The sequence below is a fragment of the Babylonia areolata genome, chromosome 33 (assembly GCF_041734735.1).
Source record: "Babylonia areolata isolate BAREFJ2019XMU chromosome 33, ASM4173473v1, whole genome shotgun sequence".
NCBI lineage: Eukaryota > Metazoa > Mollusca > Gastropoda > Neogastropoda > Buccinidae > Babylonia > Babylonia areolata.
Genome location: NC_134908.1, coordinates 8,881,121 through 8,908,585, shown reverse-complemented (window position 1 = coordinate 8,908,585; position 27,465 = coordinate 8,881,121). Strand labels below are relative to the sequence as shown.

The following is a 27,465-nucleotide window of genomic DNA, read 5'->3' as shown; positions in this document are numbered from 1 at the left end:
AGGTCTAGTAGAGGGGGAGAAAATATCGTCGGCTGAGCTGTGATTCGAACCAGCGCGCTCAGATTCTCTCGCTTCCTAGGCGGACGCGTTACCTCTAGGCCATCACTCCAGTGTATAATGCATGGCCATGGATACCGGTTTGTTTGTTTTTTTATAAACAAAGTAACGACGCCAGAACATTTATCAGTCATTAGGCTGAATGTCCCTTGACTTGCTGCAGCAGAAACAAACCAAAAAAATTGGTTGACTGTTATTAGGAGGCTGTAGTTCATTAGTTGTGATCAGAATACATCTCTAGTTGTTCTGGAAAGGAAAATTGTATTGATTTTTTTATTTTATATATATATATATATATATATGAGGAAGAACTACGTTGAAGAAGATTTTGTGCTTCTTGCTGTTCAAATCAACAAGCAGCATGCTTGCAGAATAGATAGAATGAAGCCTCTAGAAATTCCACACACACACACACACACACACACACACACACACACACACCCCTACCCCCCTCCTACTCCCCTCCCCTTCCCCCTCAATTCACACACACACAAGTATTTATATGTGTGTGTGTCTGAGTATAAGACTGATGAGTTTGTCTGTGAGCGTTTTCCAGAAGTGTGCAAATGCATGCTTGTGTATTAGTAATGTGAGAGCAAGTTATGTTCCTGTGTTTTTATGTGTGCTTGTACGACGCTCTGAATGCATACATCTTTCCTTCAGTTTTGGAAGTTGGTGATTGGGTGTATCAGTTATCTAAGTTTTTAACTTAACAGTTGTTTTTTTTAATATTTTTTTTATTACACAGTTATCTCTAGATACCTTACACGGGTGTAAATGTCACAGTTTGTGTAATAAACTTATGAAGGTAAACATGATGTTCCAATGTTCCCTGACTTTTACAACGTATCGTATTGCTACTCTTTTTGTCACAACAGATATTTTCTCTTTTGTGAAAATGTTGACAGCGCACTGCAATAAAGATCGTTCATTCGTTCGTTCTTTTGCTTAACGTCTATCCACATTTGTGATTTTAGACGAAAATCTATCATCTCCCCCCACCCACCCCACCCATGCCTTAAATCATGCAATAAAGATGGCACAGCACTGATGTAAACCATGGTTCACGGTCTTCTATCACATTGTGACAATGTAAAGGTGCATGAACATGCATGTTGACTGAACGAATGTTCCCAGTCTGTCTAGATTTGACAGCGTAATAAAAGAGAGATTGTGAAGTGAAGGTCTTTCACTGTCTCCGAATGTTTGCCTCAGACCTACACAGCAGGTGGTGGAACATAAAGTGGTTGTGATAACTTTATTGAATCAAAAAAACAAAAAAAAAAGCAAAAAAAACTCTTTCCATCCAGTCTCCCTGCCTCCCTGTTTCGGAAGCTTGAGTGTGAGTGTTTATGTGTGTGTGTGTGTGCTTTTTTTTCTTCTGTTTTTTCTCAAGTGTTTTAATCGTAAACGCATGAAGATTTTAATGTCTCAAAATCGGATGTTTTAGGATTTATACGACTTAGAATGTGATATATTTTTTCCCCCCACTCAGGGCTGTAGATATCGTCAGATTTGGCTGGTTTTGTTACCTTATAAGCCTTTTGTTTTGGGGGGGAGGGGATGGGGTGGGGGGTGGGGGGTTGACAGTATTTTGTGATATGCTGTTGTGATTGGTCATCAGATGTTAATGACAGTCATAGTGCTTGAACACATACCCATCAGATGCATCACCAAATGTGAACAGCAGAAAACTTTTTTTTCCCAGAATTATAGGTTTCTCTTCATTTCTTCAGATAACAGCCATCTAGATCAAATAGGAAGTGAAAGAAGGATATCATTTGATTGCTTTATTCAAAGAAAATGTGCCCAAGTTGAACAAACTCTTCGCAGTTCACAAATTATGCGTGTTATGAAAGGAGGTTTTTCCTTTGTTGAGAGCTGTGTCCATGAATAGAAATGACTGTAGCTGTTTTCATTATCGTGCTGCGGTTTTGTACTGATTTGCAAATGTCGGACAACTGTTTGGTGCCAATAAATGTCACCCCCTCCTTCCCCCCCCCCCCCCCCCCCCCCTCCTCACCACCTTAGAAAAAAAAAGATTATGGCATTGCGAGCATTTTGCCGACACAACAATCTTGTAAACTTTTTGCTTTCAGCTTTTTTGATTTTTTGTGAATTTTTTTTTCTTTTTCTTCCCCCCCCCCCCCCCCCCCCCTGCAAAAAGCATTGTTACATAACTATGACCACAGCAGATGTTGGTTTTTTGTTGTTGTTGTTGCAAGATACATCTTATATAATTTAGATTCGTCTTATATGATTTATCTCCAGTTTTAAGGGGCGTGTTTGTTGTTGTTGGTGTTGTTTTTTTGTGTGTTTTTTTGAGTTGTGTTTTGGGGTTTTTTTGTTGTTGTTTTTTACATATTTTGAATATCTCTCCAAATTTTTTCTTCCCTTTCCCCCCCCTCCACTTGACTTCCAATATCTGCCCAGTTGATTAAATAGGCTGTGGTTAGATTAGATTTTTTATTTTTATTTTTATTTTTTTTTTAATAGTTCTGCTATCAATATTTCTTGCATTTTCAGTCCAGCATTTCAGCAGAGTACTTGATAAACACAAATGTTAATGATCTGATCAGTGTTTTCTATCTGTTAGGGTTACAGGTCAGCAGTCAGTGTTGTCATACTGTGCAGGGATACTGTTCATTTACTTCTCATCAGTGATGGAAAGCACTAAGAATACTAGTATTATTAACCCCCTAGACTGCCATGCCCCTGTTCAGTGAACAGGCGTAGTGACGTCACTGATGACATCACCAAAAGAAGGGAAATAACTCTGGAAGGCTGAAATTTTTTCACACACTTTGGTCAAGAGTGGTATGTCTCCAGTTTTCTCTCTGTTTATTTTAATTATTTTTTAATAAAAAAAAAAATTCAGGTGATTGTTCTGAAAAGTGATTTATGACTTGAAAAAACACCACTTTCTAATGGTCTTTAAAAAATTTTTTTTTTTTTTTTTTTTTTTTTTAAAGCAGTCGGATTAATAGCTAATACTGCCTTGCGCAAGACTACAGAATTTTGTTCAATATTAGATTTATTCTATTTATTTATTCAGGAAATCTGGAAGATACACCAGAGTAAAGTTAACTGCATGTTCTACGACAACTCTTGGAGTTGCTGAGCACTGCAAAACTGTTCTTTAATGTAAAAAAAAAAAAAAGAAATCTGTTGTCGTCATGGAGTTTGCTTTTGTCTGTCAACTTGACTTTTAGGACTTGCTTGTCTCTTCAAGTATGTACGTTAGGTAAAGATCACATGTTTAAAGACTGTCTCTCTCACGGTATTTTTTTTTTAAATTTATTCTTTTCTCTGTGTGTGCGTTTTTGTTTTCTTTTCTTTTTTTGTTGTTGTTGTTTTTAATGCACTTCAGGTCTTTTCATTTGTTGGTGATACTTGTATTTAAATTTTTTGGACCATTTCAGTTGTTTTTGATAAATAATTGGTGATTGCGAATGTGTATGGGGGGGGGGGGCAGACATTTATGCTTAAATTTCTTGGGCTATTTCAGAGTAGTTGTTTTTTAAAAATAAAAATAAAAAATTGTTGGTGATCTGGGTGATCGTGGCGCTTGTGTTTAAAAAAGTCTTGGGCCATTTCTTGCTCTTATCTTTTCTCGGTGGATATTAGAAAACTCTACTGTGTGGGTTAATGTGTGGGTTTGACAGGCGCATCAGCCGAATGATTAAAGCGTTGGACTTTCAATCTGAGAGTGCCGGGTTCGAATCATGGTGACGGCGCCTGGTGGGTAAAGGGTGGAGATTTTTTCTGATCTCCCAGGTCAACATATGTGCAGACCTGCTTTGTGCCTGCACCCCCTTTGTGTTTATACGGCAAGTAGAAGATCAAATATGCAACGTTAAAGATCCTGTAATCCATGTCAGTGTTCGGTGGGTTATGGAAACAGGAACATACCCAGCAGGCACACCCCCGAAAGTGGAGTATGGCTGCCTGCACAGCGGGGTAAAAACGGTCATACACGTAAAAGCCCACTTGTGTACTTACGAGTGAACACTGGAGTTGCAGCCAATGAATGCAGAAGAAAAAGAAAAAGAATGTTTGGATTCTTTGCGGTAATGTGTTTTCTTGGTGTTCTTCCATTCATGATGTTGTTGTTGTTTTCCCTTTTAAGATATTTCTGCAGATATGTCTTGCGTTTGGATTGTGCGATACATTTATTACAAGAAGTGTTAGATTATGTCTTTTATTTGAAAATATCAGGTGGATGGGTATGACAGAAGATCTCACTGTCACTTTATCTGTTTATCTATCCCATAGGCTCGTAGATTGTGGAGTCTCATTTGACCATGGAGGCACCACACAGTTGGTAGCCAGCCGCTTCCTTCCCACACGGTTGTCAGTCTTTCTGACTGTCTCACTCAGGGTTTAGACCTGTCCACTCTGAGATGTTGACCTCCCATCTCTTCCTCTGCCTGCCTCTTCTCCTTGCTCCCTGCACTGTTCCCTGCAGGAAGGTCTTGGCCAGTCCTGATAAACGCAGGACGTGGCCATACCACTTCAGTTTCCTTTTCTTTGCGGTGGTCAGTAGATCATCCTGTAGCCCAGTAGCTGGCTTGACTCTTCTTCGCACTTCTTTGTTTGTGATGTTGTCCCAGTATGTCATGCAAAGGATCTTCTGGAAGCATCTCATCTCTGAATGTCACTGTCACTGGTCGCAAAGCCTGGTTTGGTCATTGGGGGGGGGGGGGGGGGGGCGCTTGTATTGTATTTCTCTTTTTATCACAACAGATTTCTCTGTGTGAAATTTGGGCTGGTCTCCCCAAGGAGAGCGTGTCGCTACACTACGGCGGCACCCATTTTTTTTGTATTTTTTCCTGCATGCAGTTTTATTTGTTTTTCCCATGGAAGTGGATTTTTCTACAGAATTTTGCCAGGAACAACCCTTTTGTTGCCGTGGGTTCTTTTGCATGCGCTAAGAGCATGCTGCACACAGGACCTCGGTTTATCGTCTCATCCAAATGACTAAGTGTCCAGACCACCACTCAAGGTCTAGTGGAGGGGGAGAAAATATTGGTGGCTGAGCCGTGATTTGAACCAGCGTGCTCAGATTCTCTTGCTTCCTAGGCAGACGCGTTACCTCTTGGCCATCACTCCACACTCTGCTGAAGGCATTGCCAACATTCTCCATTTCTGGCGGTCGTGGGATAAGGCCTGAGTTTCGGCTAGGCTCCTTTGTAAAGGGAGTGTCCATTATGTATTTGTGGTGGGAATGTTTGGTGAAAATGGTTCAAAAATGCTTTGTGTGTGTGGTGTGGTGTGTGTGTGTGTGTAGTGTGGTGTGTGGATGTGTGTGTGTTCTTCGTTTGTGGGCTGCAACTCCCATGTTCACTTGTATATAATCAGTGGGCTTTTACCTGCATGACTGTTTTCACCCCCAGCCATGTAGACAGCCATACTCTGTTTTCAGGCGGGAGGTGGGGGGGGGGGGAGGTGCATGCTGGGTGTGTTCTTGTTTCTATAACCCACCAAACACTGACATGGATTACAGGTCATCTATAAAGTGGGTATTTGATCTTCTGCATGCGTATACACACAAAAGGGGGTTCAGGCACAAAGCAGGTCTGCAACATGATTATGTTGACCTGGGAGATAAGGAAAATTACCACCCTTTACCCCTCCCCCCCCCTTCCCCTCCCCCCCCCCCCCAACCCCAAAGCAGGCCCCATGACTGGGGTTTGAACCTTGGACCCTCAGATTGAAAGTCCAATGCTTTAACCATTCGGCTGTTGCACCCATCAAGTGTGTTTGTGTGAGAGAGAGATCTAAAGTCGGTTTGTGGGTTTGTTTTTTTTGTTTGTTTTTCCCCCATCTGTTTGTAGCCTGCAGCTTTAGTTAGTTTCTATATGTAAGTGGATTTTTACGTGTATTGTATGACCAGTTTTTTGTTGTTTTTTAACCCTGCTGTCTAGGCAGCTATATTCCATATTCAGGGATGCATGCTGGGTATGTTCACGTTTCCATTACTCACTGATCACTGCCATGGATTACAGGATTTTAACGTGCATATATATTTTTTTCTGCAGTGTGCCCTCTCATAGGGCAGTAAAGGCAATAACATGCCTGGACATTATGTCGAGTTAGGGGAGCAGAAAAATTCCCACCCTTTAACCAGCCAAGGTGTTGATTATACAGAGATGCCAGCTGTTACGATTTCGCTGTATTTTGTTATGCTCGATCGCGGTTTGTTCCGACGTTATGCCTGCGTTAAAATTGTTCCCGACGAGTTCATTTTCGACTAAAGAGCAGGTTTGGTGTCATATACTGTACCATGTCAAACTGATGCAAACTAGGCCTATCGGTTGCTTGGCCAAATTTCGCGCGGCTAACTGAAAAGACGACCCGTCTTGCCCGGTCCGCTCTTAGACAATCAAACGTCAAAATTGTTCCCGACGAGTAATCCTGCAGTTTAGAATACTAAACTCAGGGGCCGTTAAAATGAAAAAGTAGAAGGTGTTTTAGACTGACTTCGATGCGCTGAGTCGAATGCAACCCTCAGCTAAGCTCTAAGACCACTCCTTTTGCCACGAAACTGGATCAAATGCACGGTAAGTAGTACTCCTTCCCGACCTGCACGCCATTTTGACGTAAACACCACGTCACCAGCAATCAAAATGGCTCGCCGATAGTTGCTCGGGAAGTGACCGACTGAGTTTACTATTTATTATGTCTCTGTTTCATTGACAAGGAGTGGCCGTAGAGCTTAGCTGAGGGTTGCATTCGACTCAGCGCATCAAGGTCAGTCTAAAACAACCTCTATTTTTTCATTTGAACGGCCCCCTGAGTTTAGTATTCTAAACTGCAGGATTACCCATTTTTCGACTAAATAGCAGGATCACATGCTTTCCAGTCCCGTAACATTACCCAGACGCTCTAGATCTAGCGATCACGAGGCCGCGGTAGTCTTCTACTAACCTTGGTCTCGCGTGGTGATGCTCAGCTAATCGCGTGCGTGTTTACATTGAAACAGAATCGAGTGGACCAATCAGCTTGTTCGTAGGAGTTACACTGTGTTGCAGGTTGGCCCAAGTGTTCGTCTGCCTTGCAGGTAAAAATGTAAGTTTGTTGATGTTGCTCAGAGTCCAAGTGTTCCTGCCAAATTTCCTGATTGTTCCTACAAACATTTGACAAGGGGTTGGCATCTCTGATTGTGGATAGATACCTGGTTCAAACTCGGGGGCCCACAGTTTGAAAGTCCAGAGCTGAGAAACCGCTGGGCTGGGCTGTTTTAGCTCCTCGACATCAGCTTGTGATGGTGTTCTCATCGCCTTACTATCGTCATTCCTTTTAACACCCCCGCCCCACCCGCCCCCTCCCCCCTTCCCCCTCCGTCTGGATGCCGGTCTTTCAGTATAAATAGCATCCCCGCCTTCTGGAAATGCTGTGCTAGAAATTTCCTCTTTTCTGTCGCTGTCATTGTTTCTGCCTTTATTTTTTTTTTTTTCTTTCATCACTGTTGTCACCTTTTTCTGCCTTCCCAGTCCATTTCCCTTTCTTTCTTTTTTTTCAAGCAAGCCTTGACGCTTTTTTCTCTTTTCCACAGGCTATGATGTACTATCTGTGCTGTTTCGCTCTGGCGATTAGGTAGTGAGATTGTAAACACTGGGATGGGCACACATGCCCATTCTGCATTGTTATTTGTCAGTATGGCCTATTTTATGTATTGTTTGTTTGGCCTTTTTTTTTGCGGAATGGCTGGCGTCCTCAGCATGGCCCAGTCTTATTTGCCATAAGGAGCGAAATGGTTGGGATACTGTGTCATGAACTGTTTAGTTGGTTTCTCTTAGTGGTTTTTTTTTGGTAATGTGACAGTTTTGTGCTGACATGGTTGAGCATTTGTATGGTTTGGCAGTCCTGATATGGCCCTGTGCGGTCGGCTGCACAATAAGCAACAAGAAGAAGAACACACACACACACATGCACACCCTCACCCTTTCTGTAGTCCACCGCCTCTCTGAATGCTTGTGTCCAGTGGTAAAGTTCTTGTGTGAAGTTGAACTCTGCTGTGGCAGGGCTTTGTGTGTGTGTGTGCGTGCATGCGTGCGTGTGTGTGTGTGTGTGTGTGACCATATGAAGATGCATTTTTGATTGTTTTTTTCCCCCACTCTGTTTTAGTTTTGCTGTGAACAAAAGATTTATTGTGTGTGTGAAAAGTGAAGGTTGATGAAGTCTGCCCTTTTTTTTCTTTCTTTTTTTTACCCCCATATTATATATTCAGTTAAATTATTTATGCTTTTTATTGTTATTACTGTTTGTTTGGGTTTTTGTTGTTGTTGTTGCTTGTTTAGGTCAGCTGAAGGGATTATCACGCTTCTTTATCCATTCTAACAAAAAAAATATGAATAAATAAGTGAATTAAAAAAAAAGTAAGTAAATAAGAACCTACCAGAAGTATGTTGAGGGAGGTTGTGGGGGGATTGGGGGGTGGAGGAGGGGTGTAAAACAAAAATATACGGGTACCAATCCATGCCCTAATGCACAGAAACAATTGAAACACATGTATTGTCCATATATATATATATATATATATATGGACAATACATGTGTTTCAATTGTTTCTGTATATATATAATTGAAACACATGTATTGTCCATATATATATATATATATATATAGCTTACAGGACCATATTTTAGTCACAATTACTATATATATATAAAAGAAAAAGAAAAAAAAGGTTTGTATGAATGGTTTTTACAGGACCATATTTTAATCACAATTACTGAAAGAAAAAATATATCTATATAAAAGAAAAGAAAAAAGTTCAGTGTGTATGTATGGTGCATACATGACCATATTTTAATCACAATTACTATAAGAAAATATATATTTAAAAAAGAAAAAAGTTCAGTTTGTATGTATGGTGTTTACATGACCATATTTTAGTCACTTTTTTTTTCTTTTCTTTTTTTTTTTTTTTTTCTTTTTTAGTTTGTATGTGTGGTTTTTGGACCACATTTATTCATCACAGTCTTAAAAACATATTTTATTTTTATTAGATGTGTTCAGTTTGTATGTAAAGGTTTTTGTGCATATCTTGTCATTTTACATGGCACCGTGTCAACTGATGTTTGTTTTTTTGTTTTTTGTTGTTGTTGACTCCTTTTTTTTTCTCTTTTTTTTTAAACCCAGATTTTGTCATTCACGATGTTTTTAAAATGATATTAAAAAATGCAAGAATGCCTGACAAACCTGAGGTGCGAAGCCTACGACGCGAATGTTCTGTTCATCATACCCTGTCGTGATATTCAGCTGCTTGTATGTTACCGTAGAATCCACTCTGCTTGGTTGGGGGTTTTTTTGGTGTGAATTCCTGCATTGTGTGTGTGTTGAAAAAAGCTTCTTTTTATTATTATTATTTTATTTTGAGCTCTGTCCTTTCAGCCCGGATATTATGAATTCAGATATATAAATATGCCTGCTAGTGAGAAACTTTATTTTTCTTTTTTTACATCCATGGCAGTTGAGATTCCTTTTGTATTGTATAGGTGTTGTTTTTGTTTTTGTTTTGTTTACATCCATGGCAGTTGAAATTCCTTTTGTATTGTCAGTGTAAAGATGGATTTTTAAGAGAAAAACGTTCAAAAACTTGTGTGTGTGTATGTGTGCAATACATTCATTCCCTGTTACTTGTGTTAGTGATAATGTTACGTGCGTGTGTGTGTGTGGGGGGGGGGGGGAGGTTGTGTGTATGTGTGGTTTCTTCGAAACAAGGGAAAGTTCTACAATGCAAAGATTTGAACTGAAACTCCCTGCATCTTTGACGATCACTTGTTCCTAGATCACAAGAGTTCTTGAGACATTTATGCCACGATAGATGACATTGATCCTGTACTTTTTTTGGATGTTAACTTGGCACCAGAACAGATAATTAGAATGAGGTTTGTTTTTTTGATAAAAACGTATGATGAATTTGTTTTTGATTCAGTTTTGTTTGTGCCGTGAAGGGAAAAAAATGTAACATACAGAATGTAGCAGATTTGATGTTTGTTTTTTTATGTTTGATTGTGTGTTTATGGCAAGGTATGGATTTTTTTTTTATCGTAATATAACATGATATTATCAGTTAGTTTGTGTTGTTGTTGATCTGGTAGAAAAAATAAGGTTCCTCTGGTGCTGAATATGAAGAAAAGAACAAAAAAAAAAAAAAAAAAATCATGATCCAGTATGTGTTTGTGCATCCGTGTGCGTGTACAGCTTTTACTCACCCTCGTGTGTGTGTGTGTGTGTGCGTCTCTCTCTCTCTCTCTCTCTCTCTGTCGTTCGTTCGCTCTCTCTGTGGTGGTTAAAACCAAGTACGGCTGCAGAGGAACTGAAAATGAGCAATGTGGATGTAATTAGCAATGTGGATGTAATGTCAGAGGAACTGCAGCGCAGATGAAAAGATAAGTTAACTTTAGATTTTAAAAAAATAATAATAATAATTTAAAGGAGAAAAAAAAGAGATTGATTCGGGGAAAGTTGAGGCAAACAGCTGTTGTTTTTCAGGAGAGATATGACTTAAACGGGAAGCGAAATAACATTTTGTTGGTTCCAAGCTGGTTTTCAAGAAAATGGAAGAGTGTAAGTGTAGAAAAGTCACCCCTGTGTGTGTGTGCGAGTGTGTTTGTGTGTGTGTACGCGCGTGTGTGTGTGTGTGTACACGCGCGTGTGTGTACGTGCGTGTATGTGTGTGTACGCGTGTATGTGTGTGTGTTGTCTGTGTGTGTGTGTGTGTGTGAGTACAGTGAACGCAAAACTTAGTCTTGAGTGTGCCTGCACAGTTTGGCCTCACTCCATAACTATAAATATAATTTCGTAGGCAACTGTGTATGCTGTCTTTCTATTGGACAGTCGTCTTGATTTGTACATGCACGCACCCAATGCAAACCTGGTTTTCTTGTTATGGACCAGCTGATCGCTTGTGTCACTGTGAAGCTGGCATGATAGCATTGATATTGATCATAAAGGGAGAGGTGTATTTAACATAATGCCATGTTTATACGCGTGTGTTTTTTTCTGGGTAAAGCACCTATTGTATTGAGTGATAAAAGAAAGCTGTGTTCGGAAACATGATTTAATGTTTGTGTGAGTGTTTCTGGGTATAGCATCGATTGATAAAGGAAGAGATGTGTGCGTGACATGGTTTCATGTTTATGTGCGTGTATTTCTGGATTAAAGCACCGATTGCGTTGACTGATAAAGAGAGAGGTGTATATAACATAATTTCATGTTTGTGCATGTGTGTTTCTGGATGAAACATCGTTTGCATCGATTGATAAAGAGAGCTGTGTATATAACATGATTTCGTGTTTGTGAGCGTGTATTTCTGGATAAAGCACAGATTACATTGATTGATAAAGAGAAATGTGTATATAACATGATTTCTTGTTTGTGCGCGTGTTTCTGGTTAAAGCGTAGATTGCATCGATTGATAGAGGTGTGTGTATGACTGTGCGTGGTATTTCTGCATATTACATGGGCGGTTTTTTTTTTTCTTCTGAGATAGATCATTAGATAGATGTGTGCGTTAGCTTGTATGTTTGTGCATAAGTAGAAGCATTGATAGAATTTTTACCAATAAAAAGAGAGTTGCATGTATGATATGATATCAGGTGTGCATATGTGTATTTCTGCTTGTCTTTGAGAGAGTAATATAGATGCGTGCATTAGCTTGTATGTGTGTGTGTGTGCATGTCTTGTTATCATGTTCGTGCGTGTATTTCTGGGTATGTGTTTGAGAGATATCGAAATATAAATGCGTGCGTTAGTGTGTGTGTGCATTGTTATTCATGTTTGTGTGTGTACCTCTGGATATGTGTTTGATAGATATTATAATAATTATAGGTGCGTGCTTTAGCGTTTATGTGTGTGTTTGTGTAGAGAAATGGTAAACAGGTGCGTGGAAGTAAAAATTAATGTCTGCGAAGAACCGTGTGCATATGTCTGAGCATGAACATGCGTGTCGTGTGTTACAACAAAAGGAATGCGGTGATACTAATAATATTTTGAACCCGATTTCGCAAAATGACATTTCAGGAAACTTGAGTTATGAATTATTATCTTTCATGGAAAACAGGCCTGCCCCTTATGTTCATAGTGTTTGATCTTTTTTCTTTTTTTTTCCTTTCTTTTTTTTTGTGTATGTGACATTTCAAAAATAAAAACTGAATTGAAATTTTGATCAAATCCCATCACTGTGTGTGTGTGCATGTGTGTGTGTGTGTGTGCACGCGCGTGTATGTGTGTGTGTGTGTGTGTGTGCATGTGTGTGCGTCACAAAACACTTCAATGATTGAAAAAATATGTATTATTGTTACCACGCTGCACTTTCGGATCATCACTCCAGGAGGTGGGTTGCCTGAGCGGACTTCGCAGGGCTAAGTTTGCTTGTCGCTAAGAATGTTTCCCAACTCCACGGTATACTGATACTGAGACCACTTTCTGGGAGAAAAAGTTGTGGTAATGTCCAATTTTAGCATCCTAAATTATTGCACATATTGGTTACATTTCCCTGGTTTAGTAGTAGTAGTAGTGGTGGGACTGGCATTTGACTGCCTAGGCCTCACGGCCTTCTTTATGTCCCCTACAATATCAGTCTCCTTTTATTTGTGGGATACATGTATGTTTTCTTTTACATGTACTGTAAATCACTCGTCAAAGTCATTAATTTTTTACTCACTTGTGTAAACAAAGTGAGTATGTTTTAACCCGGTGTTCGGTTGTCTGTGTGTGTCAGTGTGTCCGTGGTAAACTTTAACATTGCCATTTTCTCTGCAAATACTTTGTCAGTTGACACCAAATTAGGCGTAAAAATAGGAAAAATTCAGTTCTTTCCAGTCATCTTGTTTAAAACAATATTGCACCTCTGGGATGGGCACAAAAAAAAAAGAAGCCTAATTATATGCAAACTGCATTTACTGTTATATTTATATTTTTTGTATTCTCAAAACTTGGCACTTTGATATGATATTCTGACCCAACAACATGAGCAGTCATTATTGTCATTTTTTGTTCAAACAGGAACTTCTTTTGCTAAGCATGGAAGTTTTATTTATTTTGCAAACGTTTTGGTGCAGATAGTAAAAAAGGAAAATTACTCTGTAATTAATGCTAGGGGACTTAATTCGCTTTAAACTGATCTTTCTCATCTTAAACATTACATTTTGAAATTATACACAATACATAAAAAGCTTGGATTTTTTTTTTCAGTGTATCACAAGTGAGTCTTGAAGGCCTTGTCTCTCTTGCTTCTTTTAAATTGATGTTCATGTCGAGGAGATTTTTGAACACATTAGTGTTTTGTGCAAGTTTAGTTTCGATAGGTAGTGCATTCCATATTTGTGCAATTCTACTCGCTAATGAACTTTTCCTTAGGTCAGTATTGCAGTGCTCTTTACAAATTTTCATCATTGAATTTCTTGTACTCTCATAATCTGACATTCTAAAAATATTATTCACACTGACTTCATTACAGCAATTGAACATTTTGTATGTTTCTATTAAATCCCCTCTTAGCCTTCTACCCTTTATCAGTATCAGTAGCTCAAGGAGGCGTCACCGCGTTCGGTCAAATCTATATACGTACACCACATCTGCCAAGCAGATGCCTGACCAGCAGCGTAACCCAACGCGCTTAGTCAGGTCTCGAGAAAAAAAATAAATTAATAAATTTAAAAAAAAGGATAAATACATTTTTTTAAAAACAAAACCAAAAACTACTACTACAACTACTAATGATAATATTTATAAGGCGCAAAATGAATGCTGATTTAAGTACAGAAGTCTCTGTTGATAGCTCATAGATTTGCATTCTTTTAATAATTTAGTTGCTCTTCTTTGTAGACCGGTTTGTGGGATGAAAAATGGGAGAGGGAGAGAGAGAGAAAAAAAAAATCCGCATCAAAATGGAGTACATTTTGTTTGAAGTATTTTATTTGTATTTTTATCACAACAGATTTCTCTGTGTGAAATTCGGGCTGCTCTCTCCAAGGAGAACGCGTCGCTTCACTACTGCACCCCCCCCTTTCTTTTCTTTTTTTTTTTTTTTACCTGCGTGCAGTTTTATTTGTTTTTCCTATCGAAGTGGATTTTTCTACAAAATTTTTCCAGGAACAACCCTTTTATTGCCGTGGGTTATTTTACGTGCGCTAAGTGCATGCTGCACACGGGACCTCGGTTTATCGTATCATCCGAATGACTAGCGTCCAGACCACCACTCAAGGTCTAGTGGATGGGGAGAAAATATCGGCGGCTGAGCCGTGATTAGAACCAGCGCGCTCAGAATCTCTCGCTTCCTAGGCGGACGCGTTACCTGTAGGCCATCACTCAACAAATAACGTACAAAATGAGTCGAAGTCCACATAAAATGGGTCACAACATTATGCCAATGGCTGTATCGTTTCATGCATGTATCACACGGGCGAATAGCACTATCACTCGGGTGAAAAGGTGTCGCTATTACCCTGTGAGTGTTTTACACTAAGTGGAATTGAAGAGTCATGTCCACAAACTATCACATCAGTGAATATTACTATCACACGACGGAAAAGTCGTGGATTTATCTTGTGCCAACTGTCTCACAAGTGAATATCCCTATCTCCATCAACTGTAAATTCCAACTTATTCCTAGAACATTTCAACTCAGGGGAATGCAGTCTATTCTCTCTAATTTCGTTTGGTTCCGTAATATGTTTGTTGCCTAACGTTGCCTGACACAATAAGATTTCATACAGGGAGGAAAGCCTACCATCTAAGAGTTGTGGAAAGGTAGAGTGTAGACTCGAACCAACAAATGAATAAGACACATCACCATCAAACAGATTGTGACGAGAGGGAATAATTTCACAACATATAACAACTAACAAGTTCTGAAGACTTGATTCATTTCTAGATCCTTTGTTTATTCATTCACATATTCTCAACATTCTTGGGGTAAACATCATATCACTTAACTATCCCTCTTGCGGCCAGTCAGTGGCGGCTGTGTGTGTTTGTGTGTATGTGTGGGTCTGTGCTTTTGAGTGCGTTTGTGAATGCAAGTGTCAGGAGAGATATGTGTACGTGTGTGTGTGTGTGAGGGGAGGTGGGAGTGCGGGGGGAGGTGGGGTAGAGGATGAGGTATGTGAGTGTATGCATGCCTACACTGTGGGAGCAACAGGATATTGGAACGTATATATCTTTGTATGTACGTGTGTGGGGTTGGGGGTGGGAGATATGGGCGTATGTGTGTGTGCTTGTACAAGTAAGTGTTCATCTCTGTGAGTGTGTGTTTGTGTGTGTGTGTGCCGTGGAAGCTGCGATACGTAGACTAGAAATGAGTGTGTGGAGGAGGGGGTAGAGGAGGTGCAAGGTAATGTGTGTGTGTGTGTGTGTGTGTGTGTGTTGGAGCTCATGTACGTTTATATGTATTTGACTGTGCTTTCATATGTGCTTGTACAAGTAAGTGTTCATCTCTGTGAGTGTGTGTTTGTGTGTGTGTGTGTGTGCCGTGGAAGCTGCGATACTTAGACTAGAAATGAGTGTGTGGAGGAGGGGGGTAGAGGAGGTGCACGGTAATGCGTGTGTGTGTGTGTGTGTGTGTTGGAGCTCATGTACGTTTATATGTATTTGACTGTGCTTTCATATATGTGAAACTGCATGTTTGGTGCATTTCTGTTATGCATGTGTGGGTGTATGTGTGAATGTGTGTCTTCATATTTTACATTTACATTTATTCGCTTATTTATCACCATTGTTGTCTTATTTATTTATTTATTTATGTTTTATTATTATCATTTTATTAGTATTACTAATATTATTACTACTACCTTTTTCTATATTATAATTATTATTTATTCATTTATTTATTTATTTATGCAAGCTTATCTATTATTTATTCCCTCGGTTTTTTGGGGTTTTTTTTTTTTGGGGGGGGGGGGGGTTGGTTTGTTTGTTTGTTGTTGTTTTTTCTTGTTGTTGTTGTTTTTTTTTTGTTTTTTTTCTCAAGGCCTGACTAAGCGCGTTGGGTTACGCTGCTGGTCAGGCATCTGCTTGGCAGATGTGGTGTAGCGTATATGGTTTTGTCCGAACGCAGTGACGCCTCCTTGAGCTACTGATACTGATACTGATACTTAACTATCCATAATAGCATTCTTCATTCATCAACATAGACATCCTACGACTTGTCCTAACCTAACTACTGCCTATGTTGACTAAGAATCTAACACGTCACATACCTCTTGAAGTCATCATCTAGCTGCAGACCGGTCTTCTAAGGGTTTGCTCTGGCCTCTGCTCTGCTCTTCGGGTCTCTTCCTGGGGTCAGGCTCTTTTTTGGGGGTCTACCTGTTGGAGTTTAACGACCTATTGGCGTCTACACCCTTAAGGTCAAGTTTGTTCGGCTGGAGTTGTTTAATGGGGGGTCTCCGTGTTCAGCCTTATATATAGCCCGGAACTGACCAATCTCCCCACTGGTATTTCACGTTAATTAACTCACTCAGTACGGCCAGTCCTCTCTTCTCCTCTACACAGACCCCTCGGATGTCCAGTGGGTGTCTGAATGACCCAACCTTTAGCTTCCGTCGTCAGAATTGTGGTATTCTTTGTCAACATTCACCTCTTCATTATAAGAGCCTTCCGCTTGCAATATTTTGATAGTGGTAATTGGGCTGAAACGCTGTTAACGTCGTCTCTTTCGCCGTTCGTATGGAGAGAGTTAATGAAAAATAATCACTTGCCTACATCTCTGGAATGTATTTATTTGCCTGCCGTCCGGCCGCATTATCTCAGCTGGGAGTTACACATCGCTGGCTTGCTTTCTTTGTGCTCTCGGACACATGTCCAGCATAACGGACCTCACTATTGCTTGATGCCCCTACGTGCTGGACCGACTGGCCTCGGAGTGTGTAAGTCCATTTGTACTCAGCTGACCCTGTGGTGATCTAATGTGTTAATTGCTGTACTGCCTGGGTCTGTCCGGACATCACTCATGAAGAAGGCTGGCTTCAGTTATCGTTTCCACGCTCATTGCCATCTGCCCTTCCTTGTTCCCAGAGCTTCTAAGACTGCTATAGGCAGTGTGATACATGCACACAAATTGTCAGTGAAATGTGTGCAATAATTTAGGATGTTAATATTGGACCGACATTACCAAAGGTGCCCCTGACGTTGAGGTGAAACCTGTTGTTCTTTGAGTTGACAGCTTCAAGGAGTTCCCTCGAAGGTTCAGCGTGTCAGAGAGCTAAAACTGCATGTGGTCTCTCTTGGTGTTAATTAACAAATAGAAAAGAGTGGTAATTCTCCATTCACAAGGTACACAACTTCATGTCAGTGCTGCTTACGCCACTGATTCAGCTAGCATACAGGTAAATTAAAGGTGCATTGGAACAAACCCAAACACTTCCTCAAAAAAGGGAAGCGCCGGGCCTGTCCTTATACTGATCATTTGACATGTGCACACAGCAGCAAAGACAGAAGAAATGTGCAAACACAAATTAGCTTTTATTCAAGACTGACATAGCCTCTTTAATCCTGAACAAGCCACACAGAACACATGGACAATACAGAACAAACACATGGTTGCCTCGGTGGTTTTTCAACTGGAAATTAACAAAGAATCTCCTGGCCTCATTCTTTGTTAATCTCTCGGGGTTGCAATGCCCTTAATTTGAGGTAGATATCTATACATACACCTTGATTATTAGGTGTGGTGTCTATAACAGAGACAGAGAGAGCCAGACAGACTTGCAGGAAGATAGGGAAGTCCCGAGGATCGATTATTCCAGTCTGACACACACACACACACCACACACACACACACACACACACACACACTACCCTTGCCGTAATCCTACCTGTCACGAACCACAGAGTCAGTTGAGCACAGTTCACGCCTTTGGCTGACGAAAAAAACCCAACCCAACAACAACAAAAAACAAAACAAAACATGAAAAAATAAAAACAAGCCTGTCACTGGATGCCATAGATATACACTGCAAGCAGAATCAATAAAATAACAGGAGTTCGTTCGTCTCTCTCTTGAAAGACTCTCTCCGTTGATGACAGAAAACTGGAAACTGATGCGTGGTTGGATTTTTTTTTTTTTTTTTTTTTTTTAATAATTTTTTTATCGTTATTTTATTCCTTTTTTTTTCTTTTTTTTTTCCGTGTGGAGATTACCTCGGACACGCCCATTTCGCTTACATGGCAAACGCTCAGTGTAACCTTAACTCACACGGCGTTGGCTTGCTCAGTCTGGTTGTTAACTTTCGCAGTAGGCCTACGCGGGTGTTCGTTGTCGTCAGTCGAAGTGTGGATTGTAAACGTGTGAAGATTATTTGTTCTAGCAGCAGACTGGGGATTTGTGCGTGGTTGGTTTCAGCCCGTTTTGTATCATTATTATTATTATTCTTGTTATTATCATCATCATCATTACAACTTGTCGACAAATCGGTGAGTAGTTTTCTATAACGTATCGTCGGTGCCGTGTTGTGTTTTATCGTACAGTGTCGTATCGTAGCGTAGCGTATCGTATTTTACATTGTCATCCTATCAGATAGCAGGGTCGGTTTAATATCCACAATTTTCCCCCCTCCAGTCGGAATGTGTAGTTTAAGGGCATGAGAAGATGACGTCACGCGCGGTGCATTGTGGGACGGGATGCCATTTTGTCGGGCGCAACTGACGAACGGAACGGAAACAAAACTACATGACGCCGATGCTAAACTACGATTGTCTCCACAAAGATACTGAGCAATGCCACTCACTTGCTGCATTATCGGCTGTACAAGCTGAGGACACAATACTGAATCAGGACTCAGTGGGTGTCGATTTTTTAACGATTTCCTATTGTTGAAACGACAGCAGGAAGCAGGTTGAAGTTTCAGTTTCAGTAGCTCAAGGAGGCGTCACTGCGTTCGGACAAATCCATATACGTTCACCACATCTGCCAAGCAGATGCCTGACCAGCAGCGTAACCCAACGCGCTTGGGTTGAAGAAGTCACAGAACAAGGAGGCAGGCATGTATCGCAGCTATCCAGCGCACGACAGTGACGTTTGCAAATACCAGTGAACATTTGCATGTTTGCTCAAGACAGTTCTGTGGAGATAACACAATGTTGTTTGCTACGAAATAAAGTGAATTAGGAAGTGTTCTCTCCAAATAGGCTAGTTGACTCACTTGTGTAAACAAAGTGAGTCTATGTTTTAACCCGGTGTTCGGTTGTCTGTGTGTGTGTGTGTGTCTGTGTGTCCGTGGTAAACTTTAACATTGCCATTTTCTCTGCAAATACTTTGTCAGTTGACACCAAATTAGGCATAAAAATAGGAAAAATTCAGTTCTTTCCAGTCATCTTGTTTAAAACAATATTGCACCTCTGGGATGGGCACACACACACAAAAAAAAAGAAAGAAAAAAAAAGCCTATTTATATGCAAACTGCATTTACTGTTATATTTTTTTGTATTCTCTAAACTTGGCACTTTGATCTGATATTCTGACCCAACAACAAGAGCAGTCATTATTATCATTTTTTGTTCAAACAGGAACTTCTTTTGCTAAGCATGGAAGTTTTATTTATTTTGCAAACGTTTTGGTGCAGATAGTAAAAAAGGGAAATTACTCTGTAATTAATGCTGGGGGAGTTAATTTGCTTTAAACTGATCTTTCTCATCTTAAACATTACATTCTGAAATTATACTCAACACATAAAAAGCTTGGATTTTTTTTAAAGTGTATCACAAGTGAGTCTTGAAGGCCTTGCCTCTCTTGTTTTCATTTCACGTGTTGAAGCTTTGGCAAACACGAGGTTTTCAAGTGAATTCTGACCCGTGTTCAGATGAAGGGCCACAATCTGTTGGCTTATCATATGGCTTCACGACAGGATTTTGCCTAAAAAAAATAAGCTGTTATCCGACATAACTGATTTTATTTGTCTGTGTCTTTTAGTTTCATCAGTCTCGACCTGTGTCTATTACTGTTACTAGTGTTAGTTCCATCAGTCTCGACCTCTGTCTGTTATTGTTAGTTCCATCAGTCAGGACCTGTGTCTGTTCTTGTCAGTTCCATCAGTCTCGACCTGTGTCTGTTACTGTTAGTTTCATCAGTCACGACCTGTGTCTGTTACTGTTAGTTTCATCAGTCACGACCTGTGTCTGTTATTGTTAGTTTCATCAGTCTTGACCTGTGTCTGTTATTGTTAGTTTCATCAGTCACGACCTGTGTCTGTTACTGTTAGTTTCATCAGTCACGACCTGTGTCTGTTACTGTTAGTTTCATCAGTCACGACCTGTGTCTGTTATTGTTAGTTTCATCAGTCACGACCTGTGTCTGTTATTGTTAGTTTCATCAGTCACGACCTGTGTCTGTTATTGTTAGTTTCATCAGTCACGACCTGTGTCTGTTATTGTTAGTTTCATCAGTCACGACCTGAGTCTGTTACTGTAGTTCATCAGTCACGACCTGTGTCTGTTACTGTTAGTTTCATCAGTCACGACCTGTGTCTGTTACTGTTTCATCAGTCACGACCTGTGTCTGTTATTGTTAGTTTCATCAGTCACGACCTGAGTCTGTTACTGTAGTTCATCAGTCACGACCTGTGTCTGTTACTGTTAGTTTCATCAGTCTCGACCTGTGTCTGTTATTGTTAGTTTCATCAGTCACGACCTGTGTCTGTTATTGTTAGTTTCATCAGTCACGACCTGTGTCTATTATTGTTAGTTTCATCAGTCTCGACCTGTGTCTGTTATTGTTAGATTCATCAGTCTCGACCTGTGTCTGTTATTGTTAGTTTCATCAGTCACGACCTGTGTCTGTTATTGTTAGTTTCATCAGTCACGACCTGTGTCTGTTACTGTTAGTTTCATCAGTCACGACCTGTGTCTGTTATTGTTAGTTTCATCAGTCACGACCTGTGTCTGTTACTGTTATGTTTCATCAGTCACGACCTGTGTCTGTTACTGTTAGTTTCATCAGTCACGACCTGTGTCTGTTATTGTTAGTTTCATCAGTCTCGACCTGTGTCTGTTACTGTTAGTTTCATCAGTCACGACCTGTGTCTGTTACTGTTAGTTTCATCAGTCACGACCTGTGTCTGTTACTGTTAGTTTCATCAGTCACGACCTGTGTCTGTTATTGTTAGTTTCATCAGTCACGACCTGTGTCTGTTATTGTTAGTTTCATCAGTCACGACCTGTGTCTGTTATTGTTAGTTTCATCAGTCACGACCTGTGTCTGTTATTGTTAGTTTCATCACATCAGTCACGACCTGTGTCTGTTACTGTTAGTTTCATCAGTCACGACCTGTGTCTGTTATTGTTAGTTTCATCAGTCACGACCTGTGTCTGTTATTGTTAGTTTCATCAGTCACGACCTGTGTCTGTTATTGTTAGTTTCATCATTCTCACTGATATTGTAGTTATCTAAGCTCAACATGTGGGTAAGGTGGGGGTGGGGGGGGTATGAGGAGGTGTGAGTTTGAGTCAGTGTGGACTGTGTGTTGACGTGTGAGAGTTTCATGCAGGTCACTGAACGGTTTAGTTACTGTTGTTTCACAGCAGGCCTGTGTGATATGTTGAGTTTCATCATCCGACTGGGTTTCTTTACTTGGTAGGGTTATACAGATCACGACCTGGTTGGTATTATTAAAGTTAGTTTCATCAGTCACGACCTGTGTCTGATTTTGAGTATTCATCATCACGCCTTCTCTGTCACAGGTAACGGTCACTCTGTCGCCGTGCTGTTGATTGGAGATTGTCACAGTTCGATGTATGCCGTTAATTGTTAATTCTCTGAGTAAAGACTGTTGTTGATTGCTTTGTTTCATCAGCACTAACTCATGGTGTTGTTACTGTAGATTCATCAGTCAACGACCAGTGTCTGTGTACTGTAGTGTATCAGTCTCAACCCGGGTCCCCTTCTGATGAACAAAGGAGAGATAATTAATGTGGGCCTAGGTTGTCAGTTGCTTTTCAGTGTCATTGTAGATCTTGCTCAGTTAGGAAATTTGGAACACACTGCTTAATAACTGTTTCAAAGAAAATCACAGGAAAAAACTGAAACAAGACATGTGTCTTCAGATCAGTAGATCAGGTGAACATCAAACTGGATGTGCGCGCGCGCACACACACACACACACACACACACACACACACACACACACACACACACACACACACACTGATGTGCACGCACACACACAGTGACACACACACACACACACACACTCACACACACACTGATGTGCACACACACATTCAAACACACACACACACACACACACACACACACACACACACACACACACACTGACTGACTGATGTGCACACACACACACACTCTCTCTCTCTCTCACACACACACACACACACACACACACACACACAGCAATATACACAGTGACACGCATATATCTGTATATTCATAGAATCCAACATATATTTCTACTATGATCAATTTGATTGAACTAAGCTAAAAAGGTGTGGGGGATAAGGGGGGGGGGGGGGGGTGAGTGAGAGAGAAAGAGTGTGAGTCTGAGTGTCTGCGCACATGTATGTGATTGAGTTTGTGAGAAAGAGACTAACTGCAAAGGTCACTATAAAAGGTTTAATTATGTTTTCAAGCAGGCCTGCCTGTGATATGTTGAAGTCTCACCCTACTGGGCTCTATCTCTTCACCTTGGGCACAGCAGTGTGAATATAACAGAAAACACCCGACACAAAAAAGTGAAGAATATAGGGAGGAAATATTAAAAAGTTAAAATGTTACTCATGATATCCCAGTTTTGTGATTTTCCTGACAGTATTACAGTTTTTACTGCCTTCTCTGCCACAAGGGAAGAGGCGCCTCTTGTCGCCAGATGCTGATCATGACTTTAGTGAGACTGTGTCTACAATCATGTATGCCGCATCAATTTGTGGAATCCTCTGGGTAAAAAGTAGCAGCAATAATTGATTGCTTTGAAATTTTCATGAAAAGACCATTTAATCTTCATGCAGGAGACATGACAGATTCTCATTACAAACACAATCATACAGTGATATGTAGGTATAATACTAAAAGGCTGGGGTGGGTGAACAAGTGTCTTGTAAGCACATAACAGAGGAAAGTGGATTTTAAAACCAACTTCTGCTTGGGGATCTTTTTTTGCTGACTGGGGATTCAATACTGGAGAAAAAGTGGGACTAATGTGTGCTGAAGTGAAACTCCATCGTTCACCTAAGGCAAATGTCAGATGCATACAAAAGACATGGAACATACATGAAAACTTGCCCACTTTAGAATGTATACAAAAAGAGTCACTGGAAACTTGGGGGGCGGGGGGGGGGAACAGGATCTTATCCTTATCAGATATTGAGGTAAAAGCATGTGAATTTTGCCCTGTACTCTGTGTGTGTATGTATATGTGAGTGTGCAGTGTCAGTATGTGTGTTTGTTTTGTGCTGTGATAGTGTGGGTGTGTATATGTATGCTTGAGCTGTTGGCCTCCCTCCCTCTCTCCTTTCCTCTATCTCTAACACAACACACTCACTCACTCTCACACACACATAATGCCACAGCACACACACAAATCACGCAGTGAATCATTCACACACACACACTAAAACATACACTAACACACTAGAAACATTGACACGCCACTCAGAAACACACATACACACACACTCACTCACAAGCCACTGATCTAAATTTTGTTTTGATCAGTGATTACAAGCACACACACTGACAGCACACTAACAGAACGTGCGTGCGTGCGTACTTTTTTCCGTCTCAGTGAACAGGCGTAAAACCGAAGAAGAAGCACACACACACACACACACACACACACACACAACAGAGTGAAAGGGACACAGGCAGACACCAGACACAATTACTCTCAACTGAATCGTACTGGTCGAAGCCATTCGCAAAGCTAAGTTGATCGATGTATGGACACCTTGCCTCAAGATCAAGCTTGTCAACGCTCTTCCATTTCATTTGCTTTTCCGTTTTACACTTGTTTATCGATCCAGAGCACGAGATGTTCGAGCAAGTCGGATCGTCCAATCAACAAAAGTGAAACAGACCGAAATGAAGGGAAATCACTCTGACAATCCTTGTTTCGTGACGTCATCGCTCGTTCCCTGTTCACAAAAAAAAGGCGTGGACGTTCACATGCAGGGTCATTTTTACCATGGCCGAAACGCTCTCTACGTCATATCGAATCGAGGAACGTGGAAGAACGGTTAACACGCTCAGTTGTCAATAATTATAGAGAGTTCGTGAGGGTGTGGGTTCGAATCCCGCTCTCGCCCTTTCTCCTAAGTTTGACTGGAAAATCAAACCGAGCGTCTGGTCCTTCGGATGAGACGATAAACCGAGGTCCTGTGTGCAAGCACGCACTTGGCGCACTGAAAAAGAACCCATGGCAACGAGAGTGTTGTCCCATGGCAACAGTCTGCAGAAGAAATCCACTCTGATAGGTACACAACTACATATGCACGCACTCAAGGCCTGACTAAACTGCAGACGTGGTGTAGCCGAGCGAATATGGATTTGTCCGAACGCAGTGATGCGGCCTCCTTGAGTAAATGAAACTGAAACTAATCTGTCCGTGTGGTCTTTGGTCCGCCACCAAGTCACTTCGTTCGAACTGTCGTCAGTGAAACATGGACGCGCGTGTTTACGTCAGAGGTCACGTGTCAACCGGAATGAGTCCATCTCCTTATTCTTCTATGTGAGTGTTGTATTGTGGAGGTGCAGGGTAATGTGTGTGTGTGTGTTGGAGCTCATGTACGTTTATATGTATTTGACTGTGCTTTCATGTCTGTGAAACTGCGTGTTTGGTGCATATCTGTTACGCCTGTGTGGGTGTATGTGTGAATGTGTGTCTGCATGTTTTACATTTATTTGCTTATTTATCATCATTGTTGTCTTATTTATTTATTTATTATTATTATATTATTTTATTTTTATTTTCATTACTACTACCTTTTTTTATATATCATAATTATTATTTATTTATTTATCTTTTTTTTTTCTCTCAAGGCCTGACTAAGCGCGTTGGGTTACGCTGCTGGTCAGGCATCTGCTTGGCAGATGTGGTGTAGCGTATATGGATTTGTCCGAACGCAGTGACGCCTCCTTGAGCTACTGGAACTGAAACTGATTAAGCTGATCAGTGGTCCACTCAATGCTGTGTCAATGTAAACACGTATGTGATTAGCTGAGCATCATCACGTGAGACTAGGGTCTGTAGTGACTGCCCTGGCCTTGTGATCGATAGGTATAGAATGTATGAGTAACGTTAACACGAAGCACATGAGCATGCTATGTAGTCGAAAATGAACTTGTCAGAACAATTTTGACTGTAGCGATCGAACGTAAAAATCGTAAGTTGGCATCTCGGGCGCAATAGCTGAATGGTTAAAGCGTTGGACTTTCAATCTGAGGGTCGTGGGTTGTAGCAATCTCCGGGTAACGGCGCCTGGTGGGTAAAAGGGTGGAGATTTTTCCGATCTCCCACGTCAACATTATGTACAGACCTGCTAGTGTCTGAACCCCCTTAATGTGTATACGCACGCAGAAGATCAAATACGCACGTTAACGATCCTAATAATCCACGTCAGCGTTCGGTTGGTTATGGAAACAAGAATATACCCAGCATCCACACCCCCGAAAACGGAGTATGGCTGCCTACATGGCGTGGTGAATAAACAAAACGGTCATACACGTAAAATGTCTGAGTGTGTATGCGTGCGTGCCTGAAATCTGACTGAATGACACAGGAAACGAATGATGAGTGCCCAATGGCAGCCGTCAGTCGGCTCTACCCAGGTAGGCAGCCTGTCGTGCAAATGACCCCGTGTCAAATGACCCCGCAGTTAGAGCTTGGTTTCCGACCGAGGACAGGCGCTATAATTATAAGTATCCATATCCGTCAATCTGGTAGTCTGGCTGTCGACTGTGAGCACCAATAATGATGTGGCAACTCATTCTCTAATTTCTAGTTCACTGCCAATGCCGGCATGTTCCGCCACGTTTTGTTTTTTTTCCAAAACGATGTTTGGGAAAAGCTCTAAAACTGTGTGAGTTTGTCGCCGAGAAGTCTCCGTCTCAAAGCTTTTTGGAGGCGCATGATATGTATAAAGTTTATTTCGATTTTTTTTTATCTTCTTCTTCTTCTTCTCACTTAACGACCAACATCAGTATGATGTTGGAAATTGTCTTGTTGTGGGAGATTGCTGTTGGGCGCAATTTAGCTGGGCTACCGAGGGATCTTCTGTTAACTGTTTGAGCGCAGTCCTCTGGTGTGTTGGCATCTCCAGCTATAATGTTCTTTAGTTCTGTGTGTGTGTGTGTAGGGGTTGGGGTGGGGGGAGTAATCATGCTTATGGATTATTGACTTTTTTTCTTTCGATTGAGCGGTGAAATTGATGTTTTTCTTGTATTAATGTGTTGTTGTTATTTTTTTTTGGTTTTTTTCCGCCCCAGGCCTGGGTGGAAAAAAGCATATCAATTGCTTATTATTATTATTATCATTACATCTATATAGCGCTGAATCTTGTGCAGAGACAAATCAAAGCGCTTTCGCACCAGTCATTCACACGCATGCATAACTCTAAAACTGGAGAAACTGAAGACAAGGAAGAGGCAGGGAAGGGAGGCTATTTTGCCGGGAAGAGGTGGGTTTTAATTCAATTCAATTCAATTCAAAATATTTTATTATCAACCAAAAACAGAAATTTTTCTTTAGGCTCACTTAAAATAAAATGTCCGTCAGCAACTGACACACCCTTCACTTATCACCATGCACACATCAGTTATTATGTAAAAAGAAAAACATGTGGGTAAGATACTATTACATTTTGATTCAGAGCGTAACAACTGTGTGTGTGTTGCGTGTGCGCCCGCGCGTGCGCATGCATCGTTTAAAGAGCTGAGTGTGTGGAGACTTGACGAAGAGAAAGAGAAAGAGAAAGTTCATTTCCTGGTAAAATAAAATTTCCTTTAGTTTCGTTTTGTTTCGTTTCTCCTCTTTTTTTTTTTTTTCTTTTTTTTTTTGTTTCTTTCGCGAGTAGCATTGCTTACAACAAACACATGCAGGGTGATATACACTGATCTATATATATCACTGAGTGACACACCTTTCGTTCAGCATCTGGCTGTGGGCCTAGGTTACTAATGTGGAGTGATGGCCTAGAGGTAACGCGTCCTCCTAGGAAGCGAGAGAATCTGACCACGCTGGTTCGAATCACGGCTCAGCCGCCGATATTTTCTCCCCCTCCACTAGACCTTGAGTGGTGGTCTGGACGCTAGTCATTCGGATGAGACAATAAACCGAGGTCCCGTGTGCAGCATGCACTTAGCGCACGTAAAAGAACCCACGGCAACAAAAGGATTGTTCCTGGCAAAATTCTGTCGAAAAATCCACTTCGATAGGAAAAAACAAATAAAAA

The 27,465-nt window shown here is 40.8% G+C and overlaps 1 protein-coding gene across 1 annotated transcript in view; it reads left to right on the top strand.

Annotated features, from left to right (window-relative positions):
* Positions 1 to 18,264: 18,264 nt before the first annotated feature.
* Positions 18,265 to 27,465, top strand: part of LOC143277247 (putative methyltransferase-like protein 24) — a 39,090-nt gene continuing 29,889 nt past the window's right edge. The window contains exon 1 of the mRNA XM_076582028.1: positions 18,265 to 18,483. The gene's annotated coding sequence lies outside the window, so the exon portion shown is untranslated. The remainder of the gene's footprint in view (positions 18,484 to 27,465) is intronic.